This window comes from Bidens hawaiensis, unplaced genomic scaffold (genome assembly GCF_021521415.1).
Source record: "Bidens hawaiensis isolate Kalapana, Puna unplaced genomic scaffold, B.hawaiensis_p1.1 tig00060228_1, whole genome shotgun sequence".
NCBI classification, from domain to species: Eukaryota; Viridiplantae; Streptophyta; class Magnoliopsida; order Asterales; family Asteraceae; genus Bidens; species Bidens hawaiensis.
Genome location: NW_027500862.1, coordinates 29466 through 56502, shown reverse-complemented (window position 1 = coordinate 56502; position 27037 = coordinate 29466). Strand labels below are relative to the sequence as shown.

General features: G+C 35.7%; 1 pseudogene; it reads left to right on the top strand.

Annotated features, from left to right (window-relative positions):
• The first annotated feature begins 1776 nt into the window (after positions 1–1776).
• On the top strand, positions 1777–14658 carry LOC143602956 (uncharacterized; annotated as a pseudogene).
• The last annotated feature ends 12379 nt before the right edge of the window (positions 14659–27037 follow it).

Sequence of the window (27037 nt, the reverse complement as noted above, 5' to 3'; positions counted from 1 at the left end):
TTTCTTTGAAATTTGAGTCGAAACTTGCGATGCCTCGAATTAAGCTTTCCCGACCGTTCTCTGTTGAAGTCGCCAATGGCAATTCTATAACCATCAATTCCGTCGTCCGCGATTGTTCTCTTATTCTTTCTAAGCATAAATTATCCATCGATCTCATCCCGATGCAAATGGGTAGCTTCGATGTCATAGTAGGCATGGATTGGTTATCTTTGCACCGTGCCGAAGTCGTTTGTTTTAATAAATTCATTCGCATCCCGCTCGTCAACGGTAAAATTCTTAAGGTCTTTGGAAACACAACGTCACGAAGGCTAAACCTTATGTCGTGTGCTCAATCGCAAAAGTACTTACGCCAAAAGTACGTTCTGTTTCTAGCTCTCTCGGTGACAAAAGACAAAAAGGAAAGGAAGATCCAAGATATTCCTATCGTTCGTGATTTCCTTGATGTCTTTCCCGATGATGTTACCGGTCTTCCTCCCGTTCGTCCGATTGAATTCCAAATCGATCATGTGCCCGGCACGATGCCCGTGGCCAAGGCTCCTTATCGTCTAGCCCCGTCGGAAATGCAAGAACTATCAAACCAACTCGAAGAACTTTCCGATAAAGGCTTCATTCGTCCAAGCTCTTCTCCTTGGGGCGCTCCCGTTCTCTTCGTGAAAAAGAAGGATGGTTCGTTTCGTATGTGCATTGATTATCGTGAACTCAACAAGCTTACTATTAAAAATCGTTATCCATTGCCACGTATCGACGACCTGTTCGACCAACTTCAAGGCGCAACTTGTTTCTCCAAAATTGATCTTCGATCGGGTTATCATCAATTGCGTGTTCGCGAAGAAGGCATTCCTAAAACCGCTTTCCGTACTCGATATGGATATTTTGAATTTTTGGTTATGCCCTTCGGGTTAACAAATGCACCCGCGGTATTTATGGACCTCATGAACCGCGTTTGCAAACCATTCCTTGATAAATTCGTTATTGTCTTTATCGATGACACCCTTATCTTTTCTAAATCCAAAGCCGAACATGAACATCATTTGCGTTCCATTCTCGAACTCCTTAGAAACGAACAACTTTATGCCAAATTCTCCAAATGTGAATTTTGGCTCGAGGAAGTTCAATTTTTGGGACATATCGTAAACGACAAAGGTATTCATGTTGATCCCGCTAAAATTGAGGTCGTTAAGGATTGAAAAACTCCAACGACTCCCACGGAAATTCGATCCTTCCTCGGTTTGGCCGGATATTATCAGCGTTTCATTCGGAATTTTTCTAAGATCTCTTTGCCTCTTACCTCTCTCACCCATAAGGGACAACCCTTCGATTGGGGTTCGAAGCAAGAGGAAGCCTTTTGTACTCTCAAGGACATTTTTTGCAATGCTCCTATTATAACCCTTCCCGATGGAAACGACGATTTTGTTGTATTTTGTGATGCATCCCATCAAGGCCTTGGTTGTGTTCTCATGCAACGAGGTCAAGTCATCGCATACGCATCAAGGCAACTTAAGGTCAACGAGAAGAACTATACGACTCATGATCTCGAACTTGGTGCCGTCATTTTTGCTCTCAAAATCTGGAGACATTACCTTTATGGTACAAAATGTGTGGTTTTTAACGATGAATGGGGCTAGAAACTCACATAGATTCTGTTACGTTCTCCGTTCATTGTTATTCCTTTCTTTAACTAAGCTCTGCTAACTGTATATTAATCACGTGCATCAATACTTGTCCTTATCATATTATTCATATCTCAGCCAAAATGTCTAAGTCTGGTCTATTCTAATGGTCTGGTTTTAGATTACAATTACTTAGAATATTTCATCCTCATCCTTAAGTCATAATGTATTTGTATACATTGTATTCTAATGATCACATTGTAATCTAATGATCACATTGTAATCTAATGATAGATTGTAATCCAATGATACATTGTAATATAATGATAGATTGTAATCCATTGATACATTGTAATCTAATGCATGAATTGTAAGCTAATGAACATTGTAAGCTAATGAATCATTGTAATCGAGTCTCAAGATATTGTAAACGAGTTTGATAAGTAAACGAGTTCAAAAAGTAATCGAGTTTGATAAGTAAGCGAGTTCCAAAAGTAATCGAGTCCTTTAAGTAATCGAGTTCATATGTAAGTAAAAGTAATCGAGTTCTTTTAAAGTAATCGAGTCCTTTAAGTAATCGAGTTCATATGTAAGTAAAAGTAATCGAGTTCTTTAAAGTAATCGAGTTCTTTAAGTAATCGAGTTCATATGTAAGTAAAAGTAATCGAGTTATCATAAGTAAGCGAATTCCATCAAAGTAATCAAATTACAAAGTAAGCGAATTCAATAAAAGTAATCGAACAAGCTGAATATTTGGCCATGGGTTGATCCTTTAATATCATTATTTTTACTCGTTTTTAACCCTAACACCTTATTATGGCTCGGTATCAACCCTTACATATTTTCCTTAACCGTTTTCGGCCAAAACTTGACCCGAGTGACCATAAATCTTGAACCTTTATGGCTAGAAATGTCTAAGGCTAGATTTAGGGTTTCTTTTATGAACCATAATTATCCAATAGTTCGTTATCTCCATTTTAACATCAAGTTTATAACTTTATGGTTCATTTATACCTGATCTACTCTAGGGTCAAGTTTTATAGCAAACCGTTCATAAAAACATAACCTTTAAAGGTAAAGAACTTACCTTTACGTGTTCGTTAGGTCACGGTTATCTTGGTTATGAACACAATAGATCTTGTATCTTGCTTAAATGTCCAAGATCTATCAACCTTATCTTGGTTTATGGTCTTGGATCTCTCCCTTTCCTCAAGGCCGTATATGGTGGCTATGTGTGTGTTTTTAGAGTGTGTAGAGATTCTTGAAAGATAAGATGGATGGAAATGAAAAGGATTAGGGTTTAAAGGGGTGTTTACACTCCCTTAATCCCATGGACCTATGACCCATCTTTCGTTGTTAGTCCATAACTTATTCCATCTAAAAAGCCTACTTATCCTTTCATATTTATTATTATTATTATTAAACTAACTCAATTATTTCCCCGACGCAATAACATATAAAATATTATTTTAGAAATTTCAGGATGTTACATTCATGCATCGTAAGACACGAACCGAAACAAATTGAATATAATATTTCTTCAACACTTATTATTGCTAATAAAAATATTTATTATACAAAACTATTTTTTGTTATATATCATTTAACAAATAAATTGTTAATTAAAATTACACATAATTTATAAGCTGCATACTTTTGTTATTGCAAATTTTATTTTATATTATCTTTCATAACTTTCACACCTATAATAACAAATTATATACACAATATCTATAAATTTATTTTCATAACAATAAAAGAAATATTTTGAAACTTATTTTGTTTTATACATTAATACACTCTTTTAATTATAAAATTTGACTAGACCATATAGAGTACCATTAGAATACATAACAAAATTTTTATTTACATTTCATGCGCAAGTTGACACGTACAACATATGTGCGCGGATTAACGTATTTACGTATATTTTTAGTGCAGTTTGATAGCTCCGCCGCAACACGTAGATTGTAAATACTAGTATCTATACATTTCATCTAAAGTTGTGCATTATGGGTTGTACTTTACGCTTGAAATGTTTGTACACTGCTTATGGCTTTTTCTAACATTTGTTGGAGAATTCAGACACCAGGTTAGGTCATCGGCTTTTTGCCATCGCCACTGTTACCGAGGACCCCGTCATGCTTCATTTTTGACTGGTTAGTCGTATTGTTACTCAATAATCAACCTTCGTTCCTTTTACATGGAATCGCCGTTGTGGGTGGAAACTTTGGGATGGCGGTGGTGGTGGTGGTGGTTGAACATTACACTAAAAGTCAATAATCTACTTTAGCTTGGAACAATTACCTCTAATATGGAGAAACCCCATTTATTATATATAAGGCTGAGGGGTGTGGGGGACTTTAATGGGGGCTTTAGTGGGGGCTTCAACCAATAATATTATGACGTGTGGTAGAGAGAGAAACTGGATAAGGGGATTGTTGGAGCCCCCGTTGGAGCCCTGGCCCCTGGTGTGGAGGGGCTCCAGCAGGGGCTCCAGCGAAATTTTTTTTTTTATTTTTTCATAAATATATTCAAACAACGACATTTTTTTGTGTTAGTTTTGAGAGGATTTTAGGAGGAAAGGTGTATAATTGTGAAATGAAGTATATTTTATAAAGGTATATATTTATAGTTTAAGAAAATATTTTTTTTTTTAATTTAATATGAGCTCAACAGCTCTTTTCCGTAAACCTATATAGAAAATATATTTTTTTTTTGTTTTTTTCGGCTCCCAACGGTCCAAAATACCTCAAAAGGTGTGCTCCTCTCTCTCTTCTCCCGCTAACCAGCTCACGCCTGCATGTTTTTTCGCGCTAGCGCCCCGTTAGCGCCCCCGCTAGCGCCCCGGTGGTGTGGTGTTAGCGCCTGGGGGCGCGAGCGGAGGGGCTCTAGCGCCTCCGTTGAAGCCCCACACCCCTCAGCCTAAGATAAATATTGATTTGTCGGCGCCACATACTTTTTTTATGAAATTTACCTATAAAAGATAAATATTGATTTGTCGGAGCCACATACTATTTTTATGAAATTTACCAATAATTTAAATGAATTTATTTCCAACCTTTAACGAAGCTTCTTTGTTGTGATGGTTTGGTGTGATATATTAAAGTGGGTTTTGATTTCTTGCTTCTACGCTGTTTCGAGTCTTACATGTTAATTAGGTAATGATAGTTTTTTTAGTGAGAGTTTTTTTTTCTTGTTTGTTTTCATTGCTTGATTCATATGTCAATTATTATTTATTTAGCTTATTAATTAATGTTTATGATTAATACCGTCAATACTGATCGAATTTGCATTGGTTATCGTCGTAACACACAAGTTAATTTATTTTTTCTGATTCGCCACCACAGCGCGTAGTTTTTTTTACCATCAATACCGATTGAACTTGTATTGGTTCGTCGTAACGTGAATTTATTTAGTGCTATTTTTTGGTATTCTCTTTTTTCATCGATTCCTTGGTTTTTTTTTCACCTTAGTTTTTTTCCTTTTTGTTTCAAACATGTTAATTTGTTGTAGTGTAGAAAAAATTATTTTTTTCTTTAATTCGGTGCCGTAACTCAATACCTTCGCGTCAGGTTCGCCACCACAACGTATTGTTTTTGTTATGTTAATTTGTTGTATTTAACCATTAACAAAATTTTATTTAATTTTGATTTATTTTCGGTGCCGTAACCCAACAACAACTGAATTCACCTCGACTCACAGCCGCTCCACACAGGTTAATATGCCATACAACTGCCAACAACATCAACACCTAGTTTGGGTTATTTGGGTCATTATACTAGTTTTCCTATAAATATAAAACTCTTCATTATTTTCTTCCTACTTATATAAATATCCTGGATATAATATTTATATGAAATAATAAATATTTGACCCGACCTGAACCGGATTGCCTACCTGAAACTTAGAAGTAGGAAATAAAATTTTGGGTCTCGTGACTTTCGACTCATCCATACTAGATGTTGAAGATTGGATTATCAAAATACTAGCTTTTATCCCCTGTATTAAGGGATTGTTTTACATTATTCTTTTATAATATTTATACATTTTTTTAAATCAGATATTTAATTTTAGCATATTATATTTTAATTCAAATATTTTGTGAAATTAATTTTTAATTTTATAAGATATTATAACCTGTTTAAGGGCTATCTGGGTTTGGTAAGACCCATACCTGTGAATTCGGGTTAAATGCATGAGAAGTCTCTTTTTACAAATAAAACAATCTGGTGGTTTGAAAGAACGTAGGAAACAACGAGAGAACTTTTAAATGTTTTATTTATATATATTTATGATCAAGATTAAGATAAGATAATAATCCAAAAAATAAAAAATTTGGATGATTGTGTAAAAACGTATATCTTTTTTGTAATACATAATGCTTTTATAAGTTTTTTTTAATAATTTTCACTAACCTCAATAAAAGATGTAACATTAAGCTAAATTAATTTGTCAAAATAAAGAAATTGATGGATTTGGAATCTCTTTAATTACACTATAGTCTATAAATCATGTCAAAAGATAACCCGACCAAGGGGTTAGAAAATTTGGAAGGAATCTTCTTCAAAGTTCAAGAAGAAGCTTGACTGACGTGACGTCTATTCTTTTCTCTGGACTTCCAAATTACGCGTCCATTTTAAGTGTTCGTATATTTAATGATTCTTAATGACCTATTTTCATCAGCACAATAATCAGTTACTATAAAATATAAATTCTTCACTGGTTTATTATAAACAGATACAATGTGTCCTATGCCTATCCATAGTGTCATTGTGCTTTTAATGCTTGTGTTCATGTCATCAGAAATAACTGCTAATGATTTCAACCGAACACGGGAAGCAAACGCTTTGTATGCAAATAATTGGTGGGGAGAAAGACCTGATTTAGATCATTGTGCATGGTCTGGGATCAAATGCAACGAAGCAGGTAGTGTGATTTACATAGACCATTACTGTCAAGGTGCAGGTGAACAAGGAGGCCTAGATTTTGTTTCATTTCCGAATCTCGAACGCCTTCTTCTTAGAAACTGCATGCTTGTAGGAAGCATACTAGATCATATAGGTTTGTTATCAAATATAACCCACCTTCAACTCAGCCAAAGTCATCTCACCGGTCAATTTCCTGTTTCGTTCACAAATCTCACAAAATTGGTAGAACTTGATCTATTTAGTAATTATTTCACTGGTGTTATCCCATCTCAGATTGGGAAATTAAAGAATTTGGTTTTGGTGGATCTTAGTGAAAACCAATTTACTGGTCCAATCCAATCATCTTTTCGTTACATGACTAATCTCAGCCACCTAGACTTGAGCAAAAACCAACTGAATGGGTCCATCCCAGCTGAGATTTGTAACTTGCAAAGTCTCAAAACGTTGGACCTAAGTGATAACAAACTTTCTGGTCCTATTCCTACTGGAACTAGGTTACCTGCTCCCCTCGCGAATCTTTATCGTTTAGAATTCCTTGATCTTTCGAATAACCAGTTCACTGGAATTATTCCTACACAGATATGGAGTGTGAAAAGTTTGCTATTTCTATATCTCAGTCAAAACCAATTTACCAGTCCAATCCTCCCATCTTTTGAACTTTCCTACATAAATTCCACAGGAATTTTACCATCTCAAATGAGGATCTTGGAAAATTTGGTTATTCTGGATCTTAGCCTAAACCAATTAACGGACCCAATCGATCCATCTTTTGGTTACATGGCCAATCTAACTACCCTAGACTTGAGCACAAATCAACTCAATGGATCAATTCCAAAGGAACTAAGTAACATGCAAAAGCTAGAAACACTAAACCTAGGTGACAACAAACTTGATGGTCCAATTACCTCATCTTTTGGTAATCTAAGCAACCCGAAACTATTAAACCTTTCAATGAACAACATCAATGGCCCGATACCTCTACAAATAGCATATCTGAACTTACAAAACATCGACCTTAACCATAACAATCTTGTGGGTCTGATTCATCCTGAATTTGGTATGGTGTCAAGACTCTTTTATCTTGATTTTTCATCCAACCAGTTTTCTGGGAATACGTTTAAAAAGCCGTGCAATTTCCAACATTTAGACATTTCTATGAATCTACTGACTGGTGGTATCTCGGGACTAAGTGCTTGCAATTACTTAGAGTATCTATACGTCTGTAGTAATGATTTTGTCGGAGAAACACTTCAAGTTTCGGATTTTCCAAACTTGGTGTTCTTAAACTTATCTCAAAATCATCTCACTAAAATCGTTCATGGTCATTCTTTGAGGAAGAAGATACCACTCTATATATCCATTTTTGTTCCGTTTATTGTAGTCTCCTTATTTGTTCTTGGTTATGTGTGTTACTATCATCCCAAGGCTTCCACGAATATAATTCAGCTGGAAACGAAAGAACATGGAGATGTATGCTCGATATTGAATTATGATGGTTGCATTGCATATGAAGACTTCATTACTGCTACAGAGGATTTTGACCTCAAATACTGTATAGGAACATGTGGCTATGGTAGTGTATACGAAGCGAAACTACCTAGTGGTAAAACATTTGCTTTGAAGAAACTTCATCGGTTTGAAGCTGAGCAACCAACATTTAACCAGAGTTTCAAGAATGAAGTTCAAGTGCTAACAAACTTAAGGCACAAAAATATTGTGAAACTCTATGGTTTTTGTTTTCATAACAAATGCAACTTCCTTGTATATGAATACATGGAAAGGGGGAGCCTATTTTGTGCATTGAGGAACAAGGAATTAGCTGTTGAATTGGATTGGATGAAGAGGGTGAAAATCATTAAGGATGTAGCCCATGCTTTGGCATACATGCATCATGATTGCAGCCCACCTATCGTTCATTGCGACATATCAAGCAATACATTCTCTTGAACACGGAGATGGAAGGATTTGTTGCAGACTTTGGAGCAGCCAGGTTGCTCGATCCTGACTCGTCCAACCAAACCATAGTTGCAGGAACTTTAGGATACATTGCTCCAGGCATCTGCATAGAATCTAATTGCTTCCTTTTATTCTATAAGCACTAAAAAACTTTGCTAACAATATTTTGGCATGATCAATTAGAACTTGCATATAGCATGGTTGTGACCGAAAAATGTGACGTGTATAGCTTTGGTGTGCTGGCAATTGAAATAATTTGAGGAAAGCATCCGAGAGAACTCCTATCATCACTAAGCAATTCTGGTGGTCAAGAAACTGACAGAACCGAGCCCCAGTGCGGAAGCGTGAATAATCGTTATTAAACGACGGTGTGGAGCTCGGGTCTAGGGTTAGGATCGAATCTCACTCGTATTCACTCTTGAAAGATGTTTGGACGGATGAGGTGTATTTGGAGAGAGCCTGATTTGATTAACAATCAACAATAAAGTAGGATGAACAATTGTAATCAAAACACAAAAGATAGAAATGGTAGTATGAAATATTAGCCGAATGATTCACACAAAGATGAAACACTCATACATACATTCATACATACAATCGATTAAGAAATATCAGCCGCCACCAGGAGAGCTCATCCCGGAGGCAGAGACTCTCTCAAAGGGATAAAACCCTAAATCTCACACATACACAATACAGTCACTCATACTAGACAAATGAATAAAAACATCTATTTATACTAGTCTAGCATGACTTGGTCTTCAAGCCATCCACTCTTGGTTGAGACCAAATAATATATTTTTCACCCAAAGATTAATTCGATGCATCGGTCTAAAATATAAGTCCCAACAATCTCCCCCTTAGACCGATGCCATCGAATTTCTTCTATGATCACCTCATAACTCGTTGTCTTTCATTGAAATTCTCCCCCTCACGTTAAGCTTCTCCCATTGTTCATTTCGAATCATCACTCTTATACCACTTTTGGATATAGTTGTATGGGCATATGAACGAGGCTTTGAACTTCAAAGATCAACTTCATGTAACAAGGTTATCACAAAAATAAATAAACTCATTGTGATCATCAAATAATCTTCCATTCTTCAAATCTGTTTCTTCCCCTGTAAATTATCTTCAAACCATTCCCTGAATTAAGATAGCATTCAAGTTCAACCATAACCCGTTCTTGACTGTTCAAGTGACTATTTCATAGGAGGTTAGACTCTACTAATCATCATTTCAACATTGTTACTCGTGATGACTCTATCTTCTCTTCCGTACTAGGAAATCTGAAAATTTACAACTGATGAAACATCTCAGACAGACCTGGGATTATTGATCTTGATCAACTTTTCCTTATATTGAGTCTTTTACTTGAGTTGAAGTATGCCATTTGCAATGAAATTCAAAGATTTTTACTCCCTCAATTTCGTTGCAATTGTCTTTAATAAATGTGTCTTCAAATCAAGTGTGGGTGAAACAATCTTGATCATCCTCATCAAGATTGTAAAATCTCAGATAAACATATTTAAAAGTTGGTTGACACTAAAAGTGATTAAATCCTTAAGCTTGGTCAGCACTTGTTCTTGTAAAGCTTTTGATGAAGTCGTGAAATTGGATGAGGTTTGAATTCCATAAGCTTGTTGATGATTGGAGAAAAATTACCAAAATACCCCTGGTATATATCTTCCGTAGAGAACAGCTTGGTCAAACGGTCAACGGTACCAAAAATCTCAAAAGTTTCTTCAAAACTTTGAAATATTTATCAAACTCTGTTTCCTAGCACAAAGTGTGCTTGGGAGCACTTTCCTAGCACAGAGTGTGCTGGGAGCACTTTCCTAGCACAAAGTGTACTCGGAGTAACTTTCCTAGCACAAAGTGTACCCGGAAAGCAAAACATTTGTGATTTTTCAATTTTAGCACTAGCACAAAGTGTACCCGGAAGCACTTAACTAGCATAAAGTGTACCCGGAAATCAAAACACTTGTGATTTTTTCAATTTTCAACTAGCACAAAGTGTGCTCGGAAGTACAAGTGTGCTCGGATTACTTAGTGCTCGGAAACAAAAGTGTGCTCGGATTACTTAGTGCTTTTTCATTTTCCACCAAACATGCTCGGAAGCAAAAGTATGCTCGGGAGCAAGGGTGTGCTCGACACAAACTTGAGTTTTCTCTTCACAAGCATAATTGTTCAAGACAAAACAAAGTATGCTCGAAAAAAAAATCTGCTCGAATAAATAACAAAGTGTGCTCGAGACTTAATGTGACATTCGTCAATTTCGGGTCACTTTTGTTATGTAAACCCGACCCGTTTGTAACCCCGAACATTTCAAATATATAAAATATTGGATCTTGTCATTTAAAATATATAAAATATATAAAATATTGATTTTTTTTATATTATGCATTGATTGACCATTTAAACATACCCATTTTTATGCAAACCATAAAAGAATCTTTATACCCAACCCTTCACTCCTTCCCTATATATACACACCCATCTTCTTCATTTTACTCTTGCTACATCTCCAAAAACTCTCTCAAAACTCCATAGATTCAAGGTTGTTATTTCTTATGTATTCTTGAAGTTTTGACTTCTCAAGTCAAACTAACTATAGTCTTTCATTCTAACTTGTTCATATAACATTACTAACTCTTGAATATGGTGGTACAAAATATATATAATACACACCCCTTGTTTCCTTTATTTGTTACTTCACTGACTTTGGTTGATTAAGTTTCGAATGTCATAAGGCAATGCTTCATGGAGGACTTCGTGTTCTTGATATATATTTACACACACATAACTTATTATACATATCACTTATGACTAACTTCTAACCCTTTAGTTTGTTCATCTTATTTACAAATTTCCATGGTGTGGGTTTGTATAAGACTAACCTCGGTTTAACCGAAACTAGTCCAAACCGGAAACCGAACTTTTGTTTACTAGTTTTGTTAAAATAGTTGTTTAAACATGTTTATTGCTAGATTTGAGTTTCAAAAATTATTTTTACAAGTTCTTTGATATTAAGCATATGGAATCCATCTATGAACTCGTTGGGAGATGGAAACCGAACTAAACCGAAACTTTTTCTTAAAAGACTTGTAGTTAACTTTTTTTGTTGTAAAATTTAAGTTTTCTTCATTTATAAACCAATATACAATTTCTATGATATTTGGGCATGTAGAAACCATCTATGAACTATTTGTGAGATGGAGACCGAACCAAACCGAACTATACCGACTTTTACTCGCTTAAGACACACAAGTGTGTTTTTAGCTATCAAGACTTGTATATTTCTTTAAAAAAATAGTTTACAAACTGATTTTAATTATTTTCTTAAGTACTTGGAATAGTTGGATCCAACTTGATCTCATGACATAGTTTGGACCGACAAAACCGAACACTCGCTTAACGTGCAATGTTCTTTCTAAACAATAGATCTACATACTTGGTTAAGTGTTAGTATGTTGTAATGAGTTATCTCATAACAATTAATATTTTGGAAAGTTGACTTTCGGTTTGACCATTTGTCAAGACTCGAACTGACAACCCGAACACTCGTTAAAAACCCGTTTTAGTATCTTTAGCCTAATGGAACTTGCATTTTAGCATTTTCCCCACCTTATTACTTAACATTGGTTAAGTAAATATTAAGGTTAGATACTTTAACCCGGTTTTGAGCAAACTTACATTTTTTAAAAAGGTTATTATTATAAATTCTTAAATAGTTACATTTTAAACCTTGAACTTTAATTGATTAGTTTTTGCAACAATTATTTTATTTAAAGATCTTCAAGACAACCTTTCTAAATCCAAGACTTTATTTTATTTAGGCTTCATACGTTAAACTCGTCGTTCCGGCAAATCTCCAAATAATCAATCTTTCAAGTTTATTACTTGAACGTGAGTAACTTCATACCCCGTTTTCTATCTTTATTTTGGGGGTGACATTTCAACTTATCTAAACTAAATGTTTTATACTTGGGTCTTAAACCACAAACGTTGTTGTATACCTTACTTGAATAATTGCTCGATTTGGTGTTCTATGCTTATTTGACTATGTGTTTATCACTTTTGGATGGTGGAACTATAAATCCTAGACCATTTGGAAACCCCTCATGGCAAGGTGTCGTTAACGTAATGCAATTAACGATAACTATAAAATCCTAAACTATTTGGCAACCCCTTATAGTTGGGTGTCGCTAACTTGTTAGCAATAACTATTTATCCAGGTTTATAGCTATTATTTATGGTTTTGTATACTAGTTTTGTGGCTTTTCATACTATATATCTATTGTTCAAACTTATGAATTGCTCACCAACCTTTGTGTTGATAAACTTTATTTTATGAAATGTTACAGGTTTGCATCTAGGTTGATTATGGAGTTCGGTGAAGAAAACGTCACAAATACTGTTAGGATATTAGCAATAATGAACAATATTTGATTTGCTATATTTTGTTATATTTTGTTGTATTTGATTTATGAATATTTGGTTATGTGACATTTTCGATGTTGTGAAATGAAATGAGTTTGTTGAATATTGTCGCTTTAAATAGTGTCATGCGCTTATGAGCAATCGTTGCACCCCGGCATGTTCCGCCGCCTTTGGTCGGGGTGTGACACTTAAAGAAGATAGTTTTCTTGAGAAGACAAAGGATATGCTCTGGGTTTCACAAAGTGTGCTAGAATTTGATATGCTCGATATAAGATGTGCTCGAAATAACCTGTGCTCGAGCCAAACAAAGATGTGCTTGGGCAAAACACATCATGTGCTCGAAGCAACACTTAGTCATTTTCCATACTCGAGTCCAATCTTATTTGTTCATAGTGTGCTCGAGACATCAAAACTTCATTTCTGCGTCATCAGTCACTGAATTTACCTTGCAGAACCTGCTCGAATATTCACTTTGCATCTGCTGCAACAAACCATAATGATATTGCCTCTAGTACATGTTCATTTCTGACTTGTACATTCTCCTTATCAGTTTGTACCATCGGCAATATTTTTCAACAAACATCTACTGTTTGTGGAGCACGAGCACACAAAACCCTAATTCTTCAGATCCATAAACAAGTTTCGTAATCTGAAATAAATCATTGTAGCACCATCCAAGTCATCTCGAAATCAAAGAAACCTATCTTCATATCATAATCAACCTTTTCAGATCTAGAAATAATCAGATGAACAGTGTTGCCCCAAAACGAGCCAAATAACACTGTTACATCAGATCTGGACCATTCTGACCAAATAAACATGAAATTGATGTTGGATCTCCAAACGAGTCATCAACCCAAACATCAATCCACATACTTTTCTCCGAATCATCAAATAATTTCAAAACCCCCAAAAATAATTTCAACGAACTTCATCGTTTAACGTCCATGGTGGATTCAAGAGCGAACTGAATCTGTTCAGCGGTTAGTCTGAACGATTCGGGAACCCAGGCTCTGATACCAATTGACAGAACCAAGCCCCGGTGCGGAAGCGTGAATAATCGTTATTAAACGACGATGTGGAGCTCGGGTCTAGGGTTAGGATCGAATCTCACTCGTATTCACTCTTGAAAGATGTTTGGACGGATGAGGTGTATTGTGAGAGAGCCTGATTTGATTAACAATCAACAATAAAGTAGGATGAACAATTGTAATCAAAACACAAAAGATAGAAATGGTAGTATGAAATATTAGCCGAATGATTCACACAAAGATGAAACACTCATACATACATTCATACATACAATCGATTAAGAAATATCAGCCGCCACTAGGAGAGCTCATCCCGGAGGCAGAGACTCTCTCAAAGGGATAAAACCCTAAATCTCACATATACACAATACAGTCACTCATACTAGACAAATGAATAAAAACATCTATTTATACTAGTCTAGCATGACTTGGTCTTCAAGCCATCCACCCTTGGTTGAGACCAAATAATATATTTTTCACCCACATATAAATTCGATGCGTCGGTCTAAAATATAAGTCCCAACAGAAACATCACTTGAAGATGTTTTGGACCCACGACTTCCTCATTTTTCTTATAAAATGATTCAATTAGACGTTGCTCGTATTTATCAAGTAGCACAGGCATGCATTCTCACAGATCCAAAATCTAGGCCCACGATGTGAACCGTCTCCCAAGAATTAGCTCGATGAAGCCATGGATGGTTCACACTATCATCCTTATGTTGACGTTTGATTTAAACTGGTATGTGTCATTTCATTATTTGTTATCTTTTTTTCAGGTTGAACTTTATAAGTTGTGAAAAAGTAGCTGAAAAATCAGTGAGAATAATGACTATTTTACTATAAAAAACTATCTAAATCTACTACTGCATGAAGGCTGCCCTTCTCTCTGCTATCAATTTCTCCAAAGGTGTATTCAAATTTAGAGTTGTATATATGGTATTAAACTTAGTTTTGAACTTTTGTATTGTATAATTGGTCATAGAATGGTGTGTGTTTGTACTGTGCTAAATGGAATCCATTTAGAGCCTGTACATTTTAAATTTACTACTTCTGCATCTATTAATATTTTTATATTTTATGTGCAAACAAGTTTCTTTTATTTAATATTGAGGCAAGGATAATAATTAAATTTGTTTAAAATTGATGTAATTTTGTTAAAAATAATTAAATGTACTAAAAAAATTGGTTTAATGCAACTTATTTTACAAAAAAAAAACAATTGCATTAGACGAAGTTCATTAGACCTGGTGCTACATTATGTTACCTAATGCAACTCTTTCCAAAGAGTTACATGTTGAAAATGTTGTATTTGAAAAAAACAGTTGCATTATGTAACAAAAAAATTTACATTAGGTGTAATGCAACTGTTTTTGTAAAACAAAAGTCGTAATTAGGCCGAATTTTTAGTAGTGTGCTATTATATTAACAAAATATTAGTATATCATGTTTCAAAAGATGTGAAATGTGAAAAATCGGTTATGTACGATTGCAATGTGAAGGGTGGAGGTTGGAAATATGGTTGGGGTTATAGATTGCAAGAATGGTGTAATGCCTTTCTTACATCTTAGAATTTTAGTCGGTGCAAATGTTAACAAAGTTCATTCATGTATATAAATATATACACCTTTTTAGCATCAAATAATCTCTAAAAACTGCAACTTCTATCAAATAAACTAGCTCAGAAGGCTTCTTATCACACTAAAATACAATTTCAGGTAAACCCAAGTCTCAAACGAAGAAATAAGCAAAAAGACGAAGAAAAACAGAAGAAAACACAAGAAAAACAAGAAACACGCCCCCATGCTCTAAGAAACACGCCCCTATGATTCTGGACACAAGAAAAAACAAAAATACACAAGAAAAGACAAACACTAAAGACAAAAGCACGGGGTCGTGCCTCCTAAACCAGAGGCCGTGGTCACCTTCAGATAAGACAAAATGAATTTCAGCACATGTCAATAAAAAGCACGGGGACGTGCCTCAGAAGCACGCCCCCGTGGTGAGTCATCATGTAAAATCTGACAATATGCAACTGGGACACGTGGACACGAGGCTATGCCTCATTAAGCACGGGGTCGTGCCCCTCTCTCCAGACAGCCTATAAATAGAGGCTTAAGTTGCACTCACTTGGTGTGCTCGAAGAAGATCTCTAAACGGATTTCTCTTATAAAAACACCCACATTACGCTAATATTGAAGATCTTGTGAGGAGTTTGAAGGCTTAGAGGCTACCATCATCATCAATCATCAACATCATCATAATCCATCATCATTAAGAAGGGAGACTCATCCAGATTTGGTTAGATTGTTCTAGTTTAATCATGTGTTTATTATCATCATCTCCTTTTATGTTTATAATGATGCTCATTATGAGCTAAACTCCATTTACCATCTATAATCTATGAAGAATCTTTGTTTTACTTGATGATTATGAAACATGTGGTTTAGTTTGGTATAGTACATAGTTATTTTGCAATTATCCATTGATGAAGAAATATTTTATCACTTACATTCAATACATCAAGGTTGATGTTTATAATCATTCATGGTAATTCATGATTTTAGAAACTAGAAATGGTAAAAAGAATACTTTGATACTTTATTAAAGATAAAACATGGATCCTTATGTTGTACTTAGAAATGATGAGATATAAGCTATGATCTATTTCTCTAGTTTTGATAATTCTTGAAATAACATTGTTAAAACGTTGCTTAGGTTATCATGCTAGTTAAAGAAATCATTTGTTAATGGAATGTGTAATTATAATCTAATTAAATCAACCAAGGGGAAGTTGTGTGAGTTAACTACAACCACTCGAAGTTGTTAGGATTGGTATTTGAGAAATCGAAGTCAAGCCTAATCGTTCTACTATACCGAACTGCATGCTTGTCTACTTAAATGTGGTAGCATGACATTAGGAAAGGATGGACTTTAAAATGCGCATATTACTTTCTTTTATGTCATAGAATATGTTCACTTAGAAATGAGGGACTATTCTATCATATATTATTAGGACAAGTTTATCACATGTTTATTTAATAATCATCAAGAAATAATGGAGTGGATTCTTGATATTCGATGGTAAACCTTCATATAATTGAATTACTTACTTAGAACTTCTCTTCTTGTCTCCTATATATTATATATTTCTATTTTATAAAAAGTTTAAAAATCAACCTCAAAATGATTAAACCTTTCGATTAAAGTAATACGAAGATTCACTATTAGAAACATTTGTGTAAACGGATCGATACTTGGTTCTTACCAATACTATTCTACATATACGATATGTGCACTTGCCTATTTTGTGTGTGTTTAGTCTTAGTAGAAATCCCTTTTATAAATTTAAAACACGTTCTTGTGCAAAAGCTAAAGCCCCCAATCAGTTATCATTTTACATGCATGCGCAGCACACATCAAGTTTTTGACGCCGTTGCCAAGGATATGGTACGTTTTTAAGAATGATCCAACTTTTATTTTATTTTGTTTTATTAACTATTAAACTATGTATTTTTACGGCTAGCCTACTCTAGGTTAAATAACTTAGACCTTAGTTTAGTTTTAGAATAGCTTAGCCTAACTTTTAGTATAACTTCAACTAACCTTTAGTTTAATTTAAATAGTTTAAATTTGATTTAATACCATGCATTTCCTCTATATTCAAGCCTGAGCTTGTTACTCAAATTTCTGAACCGGAATGACTTTTTCGTTGACGAAAACGTAAACGTACTGCAGAAACCGCTGAAACAATCAAAGACGAGTCAGTAGACGCCACGACATCAGGAGAAAATCAAACCGAAGATGATGGCAGCCCAAAACAACGAACTAAACATGAGCCAATATGCCAAGCCAACTCTCGAAGGCTACGGCAATGGAGTGGCTCCACCCGAAATCAACGAAAATTTTGAAATCAAATCAAGCACCATTCATATGGTGGAAAATTTAGTTCAATTTCATGGTCTCCTTGACGAAGACCCTCTTTCTCATATATCTCAATTCTTACGAATCTACGGAATCTTTAAAATTCAAATTGTTCAGAAGATCAGATCAAACTCAAACTCTTTCCTTTCTCTCTAAGGGGACAAGCCCTAGAATGAATAGAATCTCTTTCCTCTGGATCCATCACTACTTGGGACTAGATGATTGAACAGTTTCTTCTCAAATACTTTCCGCCTTATAAAACTGCCAAATACCAAGCCAGCATTACCGGATTCCGGACCGATGATGATGAATCGTTACACGCAACATGGGAGAGATACACAAGTCTTCTGAGAAGATGTCCACACCATGGACTAAGCGTATGGTTGCAAGTACAGACTTTCTTTGACGCAGTATCCAGTCAAAACAAACAGGCCATCGACCAAATCGCCGGTGGAGACCTGGGATCCAAATCACCTAACGAAGCATTTGAAATCATGGAGAAGGCAGCAAAGAAGAGTTTCTCTTATAAAGTCACACCCCCATCTTAGGGCTAGGCGTATGACCAACAGTTGGTACCACATTTGTAATTAAATCAGAGTTATGTATTAAAAGTGGAAGTCTTTATATTCATGTGGATTTAAAACATAATATCTACATTACAAAAGACGGGATTATAAAATACCCGATTTAAGTTATTACTTGTTTATACAAAAGATTAATTGTTATAATAAACCATCATTTATAATTTAAGTTTAAACAAAACAATCCAAGCCATAAGATATCTTGAGTGCTTCGAGCTTCCAAGCCCTATTCTTGATTACCTGCAAAATGTTTAGAAAATACGTCAGCAACACATGCTGGCGAATATGCTGACGCTAATATTTTCTTTTACTTGATTACCCCTCGAGACATAGTTATGTCCGGCCCATCGTGGCTTAGGAATAACCAAGCTTCAAAACAAATACAATTATAAACTCAAATCACTACACTAAATACCACACAAACACCGTAACGTTCGACTTAGTTAAGTACCATTCGTATACACATGGTCATGCTCCTCCCCGCAGGAAAGCGTCATATGACCAGGTGTGGTGCGATGTGCCCACCGCGTTTACCACATTTGTAAGGATCCAGACAAACGTACACGACAGCCTGAGGGCTAGCACTTTTACTTTTGTTTATAATGTTTTATAGACACGTAGTCCAATGTAAACCTTTCATTTAATTCATTTGACTCGTTTTAAACAAGTTTGTAAAGTTTGGGGCGTATTCACCTTTTTCGATTTGGATCAGCTTCAATACACTGTCCGAGGGTCTTTCCCTTGCTATCTCACACCTATAGTATGTGTATAACTTTTTGTTAGTCGGATATACAATCCAGCTTAAGACCTTTAGTCTTTTTATTATCTTTACCTCGATTATATTTTCTTAAATGTAAAAACTTAGTTAAAAGTATTTTTTATTTCTTTAATAAATTAAAAGTCTTTATTTTAACTTATTTGTTTTTCTTTTCTTTTATATAAATAACCTTTAGTTAAATCTTATTTTCTTTAAACCCTACGTTTTTTCTTCTCTAAGAAACGTATATTTTCTCTTTCCTTTATTATTTAAGAATAACATATTAACTTAAATAATATTATATAACAAAGAATTATATATAATAATCACATTGATATATATATATATATATATATATATATATATATTCCTTTCTTTTCTTTGTTATATTTTCTTTTATTTATCGAGGTATCGAGTATTTCCTCGACTTTGGGTTTTAAGCCTTTTCAATATTTTATTATTATTTTATTCGGGCATTATGCCTACCTTTGTTGGCATATAAGAACCCTACACAATTGAGCAGCACTTCGACGCCGCTTTGTCTTCTTTATCTTCTTGATCAAACACCTTCCTTTCGATATCTTTTCCTTTACATGCAAATTAATACACCAACACTTCTTCCCACGTCGGCACGTTTTACGAGGTGGATCGTCGGGATGGTAGCACCTCCTTCTTTGTTGGAACGTCGTCGGTGTGTGGCACGGAAATCGAGGAACCGTCGGTATTTTGGCACGATTATCGAGGAAGACTTGGCACGAATTTTGAGTTAGTGAGAGAAAGTATATTTTAGAGAGAGAAAGCTGATGTGAATTGGTGTGATGAGAGAGAGAGACCCCATGGCCTCTATTTATAGGTTGATCAGGGACCCCATCGTGATACGCGACGGTCCCTTGATCAGCGCGTCGCGTATCGCGACGTAGCTGTGCGTAGTCACCACTAGGGTTGCCACGTTGCGCCTCGTGGCGGACGCGGTGCCACATGGTGACACGTGGCAAGACCATGTGCCGCCAGCTGACACGTGGCGACACGTGTCTTGGCCTGTCAGACCACGTCATCGTGATACATGATGACGTTGGCTCCTCGGCGATCGCGTATCGCTATGAGGCCATTTTCTTGAGTTTGTAACCAAGCCCTTAACGATACGCGATGGCTGGTCTCTTGTCCCATTGTGTATCTCTATGGGACATAAAATCATATTTTTATTTTTAACCCTAAGGTTTTGATCTTGTCATTTTTGGTCCTTTATCATAGAAACTTGGTATTTTAAACCCGAAACTTTCATGATGTTAAATCCTCCCCACCATGAAATAAATCTCTTTCTCGAGATTGCTTCTTTAGAATAAGTGGAGGTATTTCTTCTTCATTTCGGATTCGAGTTCCCAAGTGTATACGGGGTCTATTCGTGAGTCCCACTTTACTTTTACGATTTTCAAAGTACGTCTTTTCAGTTTCTTTGTTTTTGCATCTTCTATTTGAATTGGTTATTCTACGAATTTTAGTTTCTTGTTTATATCTACATCTTTTAAGGGCATCAATAAAGATTCATCGGCTAGACACTTTCGCAGATTTGAAACATGGAATACATCGTGTATCCCTTGCATTTCCTTGGGTAGTCGCAATCAGTATGCAACATCACCAATTCATTTGAGTACCTTGAATGGTCCAACGAATCGAGGACTTAGCTTTCCTTTCTTACAGAAGCGAACAACGCCTTTCCATGGCGAGACTTTCAAAAGAACTTTATCACCTACATTAAATTCTAACTGCTTACGATGGACATCTGCGTAACTCTTTTGGCGATCACGTGCTGTCTTAAGTCGTTCACGGATTTTTAAAACCTTATAGGTGGTTTCTTAGACTATCTCGGGTCCAGACAATTAATTATCTCCGGTTTCAGACCAGCACACAGGCGTTCTACATTTTTGACCATACAACGCTTAGAACGGTGCGGCTTGAATACTCGTGTGATAGCTATTATTATACGAGAATTCCATTAGGGGTAGATTGTCGTCCCAACTTCTACCTAAGTCTATCACACAAGCGCGGAGCATATCTTCCAACGTTTGAATTGTCCTTTCGCTTTGCCCATCGGTTTGTGGATGATAGGTGGTGCTAAGGTTTAACTTTGTGCCTAACTCTTGTTGGAAGCTTTTCCAGAAGTGAGACGTAAATCGACTATCTCGAATAGATATTATAGACAACGGAACTCCATGTAAAGCAACAATGTTGTTCACTTAAATACGCGCTAATCTATCCATTGAGTAAGATTCATTGATGGGTATGAAGTGTGCGGATTTTGTTAGTCTATCCACAATAACCGAAATAGCATTATGTTGTCGAGTCGTTTTCGGGAGTTTTGTGATGAACTCCATGGTGATAAACTCCCACTTCCAAACGTGAAGTTCGGGTTGCTGAAGCAATCCTGATGGCTTTTGGTGTTTAGCTTTGACTTTCAAACAAGTTAAACATTTCGCAACATGCGAAGCGATGTCCTTTTTCATCTCATTCCACCAGTAGTTCGGTTTGATATTTTGGTACATTTTGTCACTACCGGGGTGCATCATGTACTTGAACTTGTGAGATTTGTTCATGATCTTCTCACGCAAATCTCCAACGATTGGTACCCAAATTCGGTTTCCCATTCTAAGGATACCATCGTCACCTTTGACTAGCGAGTCAATGGTGTCGTTACGTTTTTCGTCAGAGATATTGTTTTCATTGATCGCTTGAAGTTGAGGGGATTTTATTTGTTCGATGAGATCAATTTGAAGTTTTAATCTTAACGCTCGGACTCTTCTTGGTTTTTCCTGTTCTTTACGACTTAAGGAGTCGGCCACAATGTTGGCCTTACCTTCGTGATAGATGATCTCACAGTCGTAGTCATTCAAAGTTTCCATCCAGCGTCGTTGACGCATGTTAAGTTCTTTTTTTTCGAAAATATGTTTCAAACTCTTATGATCGGTAAACACGATAAACTTGACTCCATAGAGATAGTGCCTCCATATCTTCAATGCAAAGATTATGGCGCCTAACTCTAGATCATGAGTTGTGTAGTTCTTTTTGTGTACCTTGAGTTGACGAGAGGCATAAGCGATCCATTTCTTTTGTTGCAGTAACACACATCCCAATCCAGAATGAGATGCGTCACTAAATACTATAAAATCCTCGGTACCCCTGGAAAGGCCAGTATAGGTGCTTGGGTGAGTTTTTGTTTAAGTATATCGAATGCCTCTTGTTGTTTGGTTCCCCATACATACTTGATATTTTTGGGAGTTAAAGAAGTTAGGGAAACGGCTATACGAGAAAAGTTTTCGATGAACCTACGATAATAGCTGGCCAAACCTAAGAAACTTCGGATCTCGGTTGGCGACTTTGGAATATCCCACTTAGAGATAGCTTCAATCTTAGCGGGCTCCACTTGAATACAATTCACGGTTATGATGTGTCCAAGAAATTGTATTTCGTGAAGCCAAAATTCGCATTTCGAGAACTTAGCGTACAATCTAACGGTTCTAAGTAATTAGAGTAAGATTCAGAGGTGAGTATCATGATCATCCTTAGACTTAGAATAAATAAGTATGTCGTCGATGAATACGATAACAAATTTATCCAAGTAAGGCTTACAAATTTGATTCATCATATCCATGAATGCGGCTGGGGCATTAGTAAGTCCAAACGGCATTACTGTGAACTCATAATGTCCATACCTTGTTCGAAACGCGGTTTTTAGAATATCTTCAGATTGAACCTTAAGTTGGATAAACCAAAACGAAGATCGATTTTTGAAAAATAGCTTGCGCCTTGAAGTTGGTTAAAAAGATCGTCGATTCAAGGGAGTGGATAACGATTCTTGATTGTGACTTTGTTGAGAGCTCGGTATTCAATACACATGCACATTGATGCATCCTTCTTTTTGACAAATAGAATTGGCGCTCCCCACGGCGATGAACTTGGTCGGATGAAACCCTTCTCAAGCAGTTCGTCAAGCTGTTTCTTCAATTCTTTCATTTCGGTTGGAGCTAGATGATAAGGGGCTTTGGCGATTGGAGCAGTACCGGGAATAAAATCGATCCTAAACTCTACTTCACGATCGGGAGGGATTCCAGGAAGTTTGTCCAGAAAAACATCGGTAAAGTCGGAGACAATAGGCACAACCTTTATCTACTTCGGTTTGGATTCTTCGATGACGTAGGCCATAAATGCTAAGCATCCTTGATTTAAACATTTGTTAGCCCTAATCATTGAAATTATGCTAACTTGGCCAGTGTCTTTATCCCCTTCAATTCGAATAGTTCGTTTATCACGGGCTTAAAGTTCAACGGTTTTGCTATTGCAAATGATACGAGCATGGTTGTCGGATAACCAATCCATACCAAGTACAATGTCACAACCAGCAAGAGTCATAGGCAACAATTGAATAGGCAGAATATAATCAGCTAACAAAATTTTTCCATTTTCTAGATCTTCGAAGATTTTAACGATTTCACCACTAGCGGTCTCGACGCTTAGAGTTTTATTTAGTTTTGTTAAAGGTTCGTTTAATAGACTACAAAAGCTATAATATATAAAACTTAAATTGACACCCAAATCAAATAAAACTCAAGCATAGGTGTCGTTGACTAAGAATGTACCGGTGATGGTTTTCGGCATGTCCGCCGCCTTTTTGGTGTCAAGAAGAAAGACTCTTGCATTATTTTTCTTAGCTTGACCACTTCCACTCGCACCAAAAGTCACGGGTTTGTTATTCAGACATTCAAAGCTGAGATGACCTATCTCTTTACAGTTGAAACATTTCATTGTCTTCTTCCAGTAGTCAGCCGTTGCGTGACCGGGTTTGTGACACGAATTACAAATAGTAGTGGTTAAATATGAAGCATAACGACATTGCCCTTTGTGGTTCTTTTGCACGTCTTGCATAGCGGGGAATTAGAATTGAATCCAGTTCTTTGTTGATTTACGCCCCTGCCCTTGAATCAGGCACTTCCTCCAGTCCTCCTTTGGTCGTTGGTTGACACGACCATCTTGTCTTCCTCTTTATTATGGACAAGGCCGCCCATCAGAGAACCAGCTAACTCCATCGCGGAGTCGGCAGTTTGTGGGAGGTGTGACCTCACCATGTCGCGGATTTCCCGCTGCAGTCCCCATATATTGCGAGTAACTTTGCTGGACTCAGGGTTAACCAGCTGGGGAACGAGGCAACAGTATTCGTGGAAGTTGGTATTATATTCGCGAAGATTAGTTTCTATGACCTTATGATTAAGAAATTTTGTTTGGATCTGGTCGGTTTCATGCATAGGGCAAATTTTCGCCATTATCATTTTTTTTAAATTCTTCCCATGTTAGATTGTACAGCACTTGTCGTCCCTTGCTCAAAATTAGCGTGTTCCACCATTCTAAAACTTCGCCCTTAAACATTTGGGCAGAGGATTGAATCTTTTCTTGTTCCGAACACTTGCTTATAATCACAATCGACTCCATCTCCTCGAGCCATCTTACAGTCGCAATGGTTCCTTTATCGCCAAAGAACTCCTTGAGTCCAAAATACTTGAAATCTTTAAACGAACAACCTTCAATCTTAAATTTCTTAAACTTTTGTCTAACATCTCCATCGGCATTAGACTCGTGAACAGTCTCTTCAACATGGGATGGTTTAGGACGGGATTTGACAGAGTTACGAGAGGATTCAACGAATTGAGATTTCCTAGATTGTGTTCTAGCCATAGATTCATTCCTAACGGCTTCTTTTACATTTGTTGGATTTGATTCATGTATATGTCGGGTATTTTCTCTTCTTGTTCTTTCTCGTGTTCTTTCTCTTTTTCTTTTCTTTTATCTGCTTCTTTTTGAGAAGCTTCAACATTATTACTTTGTTGCGACATTTTCTTTTCAACTAAAATTGAAAAGATATTCTTTTCTTACAATACATATTTATTTATTTATTACACACACACACACACACACACATATATATAGAGCAAGGTTAAAATAAAAAGGCTTAAATTCATAAAAAGTGTAGGAAACAATATGGACCATTGGATAGACTATAATACATAAGGGTAAGATGGTCTATATTGTTTTTTTTTTATTTTAGGAATTAATATCAATATTTGTTATCTTTCCCACTTTTAAACTCATCTAAATTACATCATTTATTCTTATAATTAAAAAATCCTAACGGAATGCAATCTTGACTTTTCATTCTACCACTATTAATATAGTTTCTAATTGCAAATGAAATTATTCGTTATGTTCATCACTCATTGTCCAGATATTGGAACCAAATATTTTCAATCTATCATGGTCTTAATAGATGTAATAGGTGTAGTCTTTTATATGAGAAAAACTAATTTTAAAATCTTTGAGTTGATAATACATATCACCAAACAAAGAACACTACGTATTTTTTAGGATCGATCTCATGTATTTTGAGCTCAAATTGTAGTGTTATTATGAAATATATTTTTCCAGATTGATGGTGAAAGGCGTTTGATTTTTTGCTAACATAAGGTTTGGTTTAGGAGATAAATCAATTTTCAAGATTTGTATTTTTTTTTGAAATTTTTCTAAATTAATTGTTATATAGAGTTTTTAAGTCCACCTCAATTGAACTCGTGTTCTTAATTGGAAGTAAACAGGTGAAAAATGCATTAAAAGATATTTTGCAATTGAAGAAGAAACTTGAAGGATTGATATACATGGTGGGAGATTGTTTGTAGCTTCGGGGATGAGGTTTCGTTTCCAGAATAGCAGAAAGATATCGTCGCCGCCGTTTACATCCACAAATTGATTTTAACACAAAAAATGTATAATATTGATATAACACAAAAAATATATATTATTGTGTTTTTGTTACTGAAAGTTATCATTAAAAGATAAGTGTGTTTTTGTTCTTGGTGTTCTTAGTGTTGTGTTCTATGCTTGGATAAGATTTGGTGTTTTGTTTTAAAACACACTATAATATAGATTATGATGTTCTTGGTATTTTGTTTTAATTTGGATTAAAATATGATAATGATAGATTGACAATGTTTATATATATAATATAACATACTGGACGATTATGCCCATGGAGTGTTATAAAACAAGTAAAAAAATAAAACACACCCTGAAAAAAAACACTATAATGAATCTTAACCATTAGATCACACAATCCAATGCACCAGCTTACACTTTTTAGACATACTTCATTTTTTATTTTAACCTCACCCTATATATATATATCATAAATGATATATATATATATATATATATATATATATATATATATATATATATATATATATATATATATATAATTACAACACACATTTATATACATCTTCACCTTATGTATTTAACCTTATCCTTATTCCACATACAAGGTTACAAAGAAAACATAAACATCTTCACAACATAAACAACTCTCACAACACTCGCATCACTTCAGTCTTAATAAACTTCTTCACCATTTTAGTCATCTTATTACACTTTCTTAGAAGTTTTTCTCCCATTTTCTTCTTATTCTTTCCATCCACTGTTATCTTCTTCCTCAAATCATCGGTTTCATGTAAGGCCCTATCCAGATGTTCTTCTTGGGACTGCGGAATCTCATTCGAATAACCATATCTTCGCGGCGGATCACGGTACCCCATCATGACTATTTCATAGTGGTTCTTCGGGTCTGGGTATGGCGATTATGTCACGTCAGATGGATAATTGAAAAATGCATCGGCGGCTTCATTTTGTTGTCGTATTTCATTCGGTTGCTCTTCTTCTTACGGAATGTTACCATGATATGGCGGAAAACTTGGTGGAGATTCTTTTCTTA